This window comes from Tupaia chinensis, unplaced genomic scaffold (assembly GCF_000334495.1).
Source record: "Tupaia chinensis unplaced genomic scaffold, TupChi_1.0 Scaffold000702_1, whole genome shotgun sequence".
NCBI classification, from domain to species: domain Eukaryota; kingdom Metazoa; phylum Chordata; class Mammalia; order Scandentia; family Tupaiidae; genus Tupaia; species Tupaia belangeri.
Window position 1 is genome coordinate 467,091 of NW_006160225.1, and position 8,474 is coordinate 475,564.

Below are 8,474 nucleotides of genomic sequence, written 5' to 3' on the forward strand. Positions count from 1 at the left end.
AACATCCCCCTGGAGAGGTGCTTTTACACTTTCCTTTTATTTCTCTTTCTTGTGAGTGCACATGCTTCTAGTGAATTAAGAAAACAATGCACCAGCCTTTCTAAGTGATATACAAAAACCAAACAGAAAAGCTCCATTTGTTTTGTGCCGGCTAGCTCCACAGTACACTGATTACATTACATTATAGATTCGTTTTCCCTGCTGAGCTGAGAGCCACCTGTGTGAGTAAAGTTCGAGCCGGTATCTTAATTACATTTGCTTCCCCAGTGCCAGGTACAGAACCAGGCACCTAGTAGGGATTGAATGCATTTTTTTATTCAATTAACAAAAAAGTCCTAAGAGCAAAGTTATACTTTTTATCTTTGTGTTCATTTGATCTTAGTAGTCTTCTTATTATGCTGAAATCTTTTTAGGATAATGGGAAACAGCAGGAGAGTTAATAATTCCTATACTTGGTAACTGTTAGTGTGGTAACTTTTATTAGTGTATCCTGGTTATTCAGAGCTGAGAAAACTTACTAGAGTTTCAGAGGACGTAGGCTACAAAGTCATCTCTCCTGCTGATGATTTTGACAATCCACAAGAGATCTTAATTTTTTATCTTTCTCTTATCTCCAAAATTCCATCTTTCTAGCAAAAAAATCCTTCAGGACATATGCAGAGTTTCATATTTTCTATGATTATTAACTATACATATTTAGTTAAAATCTGTCAATAAATTCAAACTTAAGTAATATTAAAAAATGTGCCAGTGGCCAGAGGGTGGGGTGCTAGTTAAGGCACTGGATTGCCTTGGTTCGAGTCCTGAACACAGAGGCTTGAAAATCACACTGGGTACATGTATGTGCATGCCCCAATCCTGAGGAGAAGGGATTGTGGCATGTCCATACTCCCAGGGCGGGGAGGGGTGCTCTCTCACTTTCCCTGTGTCTCTGTCAGGACAGTGCATGCACTCTATGACAAAAACCTTAAAAAAAATAAAGAAAGAAAAGAAAAAAAAATAAAGAAAGTACCAAAAGACAATAAGTAGGTCATTTTTCACAAGTATGTATTACTAGGTCCCTAATGTCTGATCCAATAGATGCCAAACACCATTCCTGTGCTTATAAGTGAGCGAGCTTGGCTTTGCATGTCTATAGTGCTACTTGGTATTCACCAAAGGACTCCACACCTGCTGCCAATAAAAATTGTAAGGCTTGGGACCAGCAGGTGGCGTGGTGGTTAAGGCGCTGGACACTCCCACATGGCTGACTAGGGTTCGAGTCCTGAATCTGGCGGCTTGCTTTCTCACTTCCTCTCTCTCTCACTCTTACCCTCTGTCTCTCTCTGGTCAAATTAAAAAAATAAATGAATGAATAAATAAAATAAATAATTATTTGAAAAAAAAAAGAAATTGTATGGCTTAAAGAGCTGCAAGTGATAACAGGAATGACACGTGGCAAACAAATCATAATTTGATTATCTGCACATCAGCAACGGTTATGACTTACCTGGAAAAATAGAGCTGCTTAAGAAGTGAGTCTCCCACATACTCTGCATCCTAGGGTGCTGGTCAGTCCCTGAGGAGAGCTCATGGTGCTCACGTCCCTCTTATCTCTTCATTTTCACCATCAATGTGAACATTCGCGATCATGCAGGATCAGCACCAGCCTGCAGGGCCAGAGAGAGGATCTGAAGTGGCCTCGGGAAGCATTGCAGCATTTGACTCAGGTTTGGGTGGCTTCTCCTGTTTGTGTCTCTTCCAAGCCAGCTGGTGGTTGGTTTCGAGCTAGGTTGGCAGTGAGGAAGGCTGGGGGACCAGCTATAAACACACCTTTCTAAATGATCTCAGGTTAACTTTGGATGCCAAATTCTAGACAAGGCAACTTACGGAGTGTTTTTTTTTTTTTTCCCTGATATATATATATAAACAAATATGATGTCTTTATTAATCCCTTGATATTTTTCCCCAAAGGGCTTTAAGCTTATTAATAGGGGGCATTTGAATTAATTCTGTTGTGTTGTCAGCAATGATCAACCTTTCCTCAAATGAAAGTTCTTAAAAGCAATAACACAAAGGGGTCAGAGAGCGAAACAGGACACTTTGTAAGGCAATCTCACATGAGGAGATGCCTGGGTCTGGAGACTTCCCTGCCCACATCCAGGAATGGCTGAAGGCTGGGTGGATACAACACCGAGACGCTGTTGGGGTACTGTCTCTCTCTTACTGTGTTTCTCTTTGTCTCTCTGTTCATTGAAGAAATAAACAAATAAATAAAATGCTGCCCAGACTCCAGTCATAGAGATTATAATTCATTTAGTTTTATTAGAGCCTTGACATTGCTATTTTTAACATTCTCACAAGTAAATAATATGAACAGAAATATGTTTGAAAATGGCCGTTCCCAGCATCCCCTGTGAACGATGGCTTCTCATCATGGCAGACCCTAGAGATAGGTGCTTCAGGATTCCGCAAGAAGCTGCTGGAGCAGGAGGAGATCGATGGCCATCCTAAGGAGTTAAGAGAACTTAACTTACCAAGTAGTATGAGAAGTCTGAAAATGAGCTGAAGCCCCTCCAAAGTGTTGGACAGATTGTGGAAGAAGTCCTTCAGCAATTAACTGAAGAAAAAGTTATTGTTAAAGCTACAAACAGTCTAAGATACATTGTGGGTTGTTGTCCAAAGCTTGACAAAAGTAAGCTGAAGCCAGAAGCAACAGTTGCTTTGGAAAAGACTACACTAACTCTCAGGAGATACTTGCCAAGAAAGGTGGATCCACGGGTTTACAACCTGCCCCAGGAGGACCATGGGAATGTTTCTTATTCTGAGATTGGAGGGCTGTCAGGACAGATTCAGGAGTTAAGAGAGGTAATAGAGTTACCTCTTACTGACACAGAATTACTCCAGCATGTAGGAATAATATTCCCAAAAGGCTGTTTGTTATATGGACCACCAGGAACAGGGAAAATACTCTTGGCCTGAGCTGTCGTTAGCCAGCTGGACTGCGATTTCTTTAAGGCCCTGTCTAGTTCTACTGTACACAAGTACATTGGTGGAAGTGCTCATTTGGTCAGAGAAATGTTTCATTATGCCAGGGACCATCAGTCATGCGTTATTTTTATGGATGACATGATGCTATTGGTGGTCGTCAGTTTTCTGAGGGTACTTCAGTCAACAGAGAGATTCAGAGAACTTCAGTGGAGGTACTGGATCAGATGGATGGAGTTGATACTCTGCATAGAGGCAAAACTGTCATGGCGGCAAACAGACCAGATAGCCTGGATCCTGCTTTGCTGCGTCCACGAAGATTAGATAGAAAAATACACATTGATTTACCAAACTAACAGGCAAGATTAGATATACTGAAAATCCACACAGGCCCCATTACAAAGCACGGTGAAATCGATTACACTGCAGTTGTGAGGCTTTCTGATGGCCTTAGTGAAGCAGACCCAGAAACGTCTGTCCGGAAGCAGGAGTGTTGGCAGTTCCTGATGATCGTGACTTTGTAGTCCAGGAAGACTTCACCAAGGCAGTCAGAAAAGGGGCTAATCTAAGAAGTTAGAGTCTAAACTGGACAACAAGCCTGTGTGATTTAATGTGAGATTTTTGATGGCTGCATGACAGACATCGGCTTAATGTAAAAATGAAGTTACGGAAAGTAAATACGTATTGGCAATAATCCCAGTAAAGTACTTGAATAAAAATAGGTCTGAGTAACATCATAAATATTAGTAATGCTGTAATTCAGCTTTTAAGATTGGTACAGAAGAATTTGTGTTTTGGTCAATGTTGCATTTATTGCAGCAGAAGTTACAACAGAAGAGTGCTGAAGCTTTTCGTATTTGCTGTGTGAGCATTTTGTAAAACATTGAAAATGATTTGAGATAGTACAAGAGAGCATTTCTTATGACTTATTTTATATCATTTGTTTTCCTCATCCTAAAAAAGTTGAATAAGATCAGTTTGATTCAGTTGTAAAGAAATGAAATTATGTTTGAAAAACAATGGCTGTCTTAGGGGACAGTAGTTAGCTTAATGGCTATGTTGCTGAACTCCCATGAAGTCAACCACAGTTCGAGTCCCAGACCCCGTGGCTTAAACTCATGCCAGGCACGTGTGCGTGCGTGCCCAAGATCCTGAGAAGAGAATGGAGGAGAAGGGATTATGGCGTGACCATCTCCCATGGGGAGTGATTTCTCGCTTTCTGTCTCTCTGTCTTTCTCTGTCTTTATGGCATGCTCACACGCCATATAGCAAAAACCTCTCCAAAAAAAAAAATTTTGGTTGTCTCCAAGATCTCCCATTTCCACCCCAACATGCAAACAGGTAGGTAAAAGAGCATGATAATCACTGGTCAGGAGCAAGATTGTCACTTGGGTAAGGCTTTGAACTGAAAAATTCACTGTTTTAGGACTAGCAGGTAGCATTATAGTTAAGGTGCTAGACACGCCTACATGGCTGACAATGGTTTGAGATCCAGACATGGTGGCTTACTTTCTCACTTTCTCTTTCTCTCTCTGTCTAGTCAAATTAGAATAAATGAATGAATAGGGGACAGCAGGTGGTGTGGTGGTTAAGGACGCAGGACTTCCACATGGTCAAACACGGTTCGAGTCTCAGATCTGGAGGTTTGCTTTCTCACTTTCTCTATCCCTCTCTCACTCTATCACTCTCTAGTCGAATTAAAATAAATAAATAAATAAATAAATAAATAAATAAATAAATAAATTTTAAACAAATTTAAAAATACAAAAATATGAATGGATAAATAAAATTAAATAATTCTTTTAAAATAATCACTGTTCTTTTCAAGGTCTAAGACGAATAAATTGGACCATCTTATCAATAGACTTTAGTGAGAGCCCTTCTCCCCTCTGTTTAGGTATGCTTTTTTTCTTTTCTTAAAGTTTAAATAATAAGACAGAAAAAAAAATGTGTGTTTCAGTTTGGGAGAAGATACAGAAATGAGGCCATGTTTTGGTTCTTGTTGTTAAATCTACTTGTGTCTTGACAAGGCAAATTGTCACAGCTTCACACAGTGTAACCAAGACCTTCAGGGCTCGGATGTCCTCAGCTTCACCTCACCAAGTATGTGCGAAGTGAGTCTTTGTTCTACTGCATAATTTGTACGTTCATATTCCTCCAAAACTTTGTGAGACAAATTTCCACCCCCCTCTTCCTTAGAACTTGGATAAGTATAGACTCTTCTGGTCGTATGTTCTTTCCTCCATCCTCTCTCCAGGCATGTTGCATTTTTTTGCTCGAGACACTGGGTCTAGGTATTCTTTCAAGAGTTTTCATTAAAGATTTCCACCAGGATAAAAGTAAAAGAGCTAAACTTTTGATGAAAACTCTAGACTGAACATAGTGTTAATACTCCCTACATGAACAGTCTAGGTGAAAATTATTTTGTGTATACATGTCAAGGCTGTATAGCCAAAGACCACGAGGAACACAACTACAGTCAAAACTGGGGTGGTTGATTCATTATTACAAGGATGTTGCACACCATGGGAACTGAGAGATGCCTTAATAAAAGGAGGTTAAAAAAATACATATTTTAGGATTTGGACTTATGAAGGTGACTTGGGGTAGGATGCAAGGAAACAGGATTTTCATTGAATTGGATGTTGCTAGGAAACAGAGATGCTTCTATGATTGGGCTCTTTAAGTAATTTTCTTTTAGAAGATCAGAAAAAGGCACCAGTAGGTGGTGTAGTGATTAAGGTGCTGGACTTCCACATGGCAGACTGAGATTCAAGACCTGGACCCAGAGTCTTGAAAGTCACTCCTGGTTTGTGTGCATATATGTCCACAATCCCAACAGGAGAGTGGAGAAGGGATTATAGTGTGGCCATCCCCACAGGGAGAAATTTCTCATTTTCCCTCTCTCTGTCTCTCTCTGGCAAGCATACATGACCTATGGCAAAAGCCTAAACAAAAAGTCAGAGTGACACTAATCATTTCATTTCATTTCAATTATTTATTTACAAGTAGCGATCATTTGTATTAGTCAGTGCAGGGGTGTATTTGGTCATCTTTAGAATTCTGACAGAGTTCTTTTGTGTGTATGTGTTTAATCCGGCTCATAACAAATTGGTCTTGGGTTTGCTTCGATTCATCCTGATCACAGATTATACTTGTCTGCTCTTGGTGTTCAGTAAACATGCTTGTGTTTAGCAGAAGAAAAGCACAGCCCATTATAAGGAGCAGCACAGCTTGTAGTGACATCAAGAATAGACAGCGCCAGGCTAGCCCCTGGATGTCAGTTGCTGCTTCAGTTTTTAAGTAGAATTTATAACCAAATATGTCACCAAGACTACGTTTATCTTTGTCAGATGTCAAAACATCTGACAACACCCTGCTTACACGACATTCATTATACACTCCCTCTGAGGCTCGATCTTTACTGTTCACGTAGGCAATTTCTCCATTCTATTGGCTCTTTGTGTTCCAGTAGATGAGTTTTCTATGCTCACGATGTTGAAGCTCAATCTTGATAGAGATGTTCTTGTTCCAGGCCTAAACCATGCAGCGTTCTCCCCTCTCTTTCTTAGTGCTTGGCCAAATACAGGCTCTCTGGTGGTGTATTTCCTCTTAGAAACTCACTGTTATGTTGTGCAAATGTTTCATTCTCTTTTCTCTCTGCTTTCCCTCAAAGATTGTTCAACAGCATGTTCTTCTGTGGTGAAACTGCTTTTCGAGGTGTTTCTACAAACCTAAATGTAACTTGACTGAATTAGGGCTCTCTTGTGAGGGTATTGATCCTCTTACTGCCCTCTTGACTGAAAGGTGTGTTTTTTCCTCTCATTTCTCCTCTTTTTCCCACAGTTTTTATACCCTCATTGCACAAAGCATGTTCTTGATTTCATATAGGAATCCAATCTCTTTAATAATTGATCTTAAAAGAAAAAGTATCTCTATTTCAGATATTCTTTTTGGCAGTTGTGTTTGGTAACATAAATCAAGACATGGGAATGGGGGCACTTTGCCTTCATGGATTAGAATAAAATAAAAATAAAAAAATGATGACTAAAATAGTATGTAGTTGAACTAATACATATTTTTGTTTAGGAAGAGAAGCTACAATTTATTTGAAAGGTGAGGAAAGCATATCAGAGAAAAAAGAGATAAAAACATCGTAGATTTTAGAGCACAGGATATAAAGTCATTTTTTTTCTTTTGAAAAGTAGCAAAAGAAATTCTAATGAATGGTAGCAAATACAGACTTAGCTGTATGTATACACTATAACCCTTCCTCTCCTCCAAAACTTTGGTAAAATCAGTTCTATATATAATGTCAAAGAGTTATAATTTGGAATGAAGAAATTAGGTTTGCCAACACATAATTTTTATGTAGTTAAAATATTTATTTTGTATAAATATGCTGTTGATGTGATCCAATGATTTTTTTAACTTATTAATGAAGCTAGTTGATTCAAATAAAAATTGAGGAAGAGAGATTTTGTAGTTGCTTATCAAAAAAAAAGGCTGAAATTAATTTGCCAGTATAAAGAAAAATGGGATCTATTTCTTAAGGCATTAAAGATGTAACTTTTGAGATAATCTTTTCTACTAATCAGAAATCTTCAGGTTTAAGTCTAGGCTTTAATCAATAGTATGTAATTAGTCAAATATTGGTATTTTCCTCTAGAAAATTAAATAATCCTTGGGAGAACCTATTAGAAAATGTTACAACTTGACATTGAAAAGACATGAAGTTATCTTTTTGTCCTTATTTCCAAGTTTTAGATAACTTTTCTGTTAAGAAAGTATCCATTTGTTTAAAGTAAGAGAGCACACAGAGTTGGGGAACCACGGGATGTTCTAGAATTTTGTTTAAGAAATCTGAAGCCACAGAGTACTAGGAAAACTATAGGACTTTATCCTTGCCCTAGTTCTAAACCAATTATTTGTAAAGCTGTCTACAGGAATAATGGGTTTTTTATTATATGTTAGATATGGTTTTACACCAAAATTTATTTTTATCTCCAAGGATAGAATGATCGTGTTTGATGTTTTGGGTTGTGTATTTATTTTTTAAATGTGTGTTCTCTGGAGAGAGAAAGGGAGAGGTGGAGTGAGGTGAAGAGGGACTGAGTAAGAAAGCACACCCCAGGAGGCATGGTTTCTGGAGAGAGAAAGGGAGAGGTGGAGCGAGGTAAGGAGGGATGAGTAAGAAAGCACACCCCAGGAGGCATGGTCACACTGAAATTCAGGATTTTTGGAACACGTATGTGCTCAGTATACTTTTCAAGCCGTCAGGTCCGAGGCTCAAACTAAGCAGTTGGCCATGTGGAACCCAGTTTCCTTACCCACCACGCTACTGGCTAGCCCATGTATTTACTGAAAACTAAAGAAAGTGTCTGAGAGCAGGCCTCGTAGCTCACAGCTAGATCTCACATAACTGACCATAGTTTCCATCAGGTCTTTTTTTTTTTTTTTTTTTTTTTTTTAGGGTTTTTTTTTTTAGGGGGGGGGTTTTTTCCCGC

General features: G+C 38.9%; 1 pseudogene; it reads left to right on the plus strand.

The window, feature by feature from the left end:
* Window positions 1–2,415: 2,415 nt before the first annotated feature.
* LOC102485532 (26S proteasome regulatory subunit 10B pseudogene) lies at window positions 2,416–3,573 on the plus strand (annotated as a pseudogene).
* The last annotated feature ends 4,901 nt before the right edge of the window (window positions 3,574–8,474 follow it).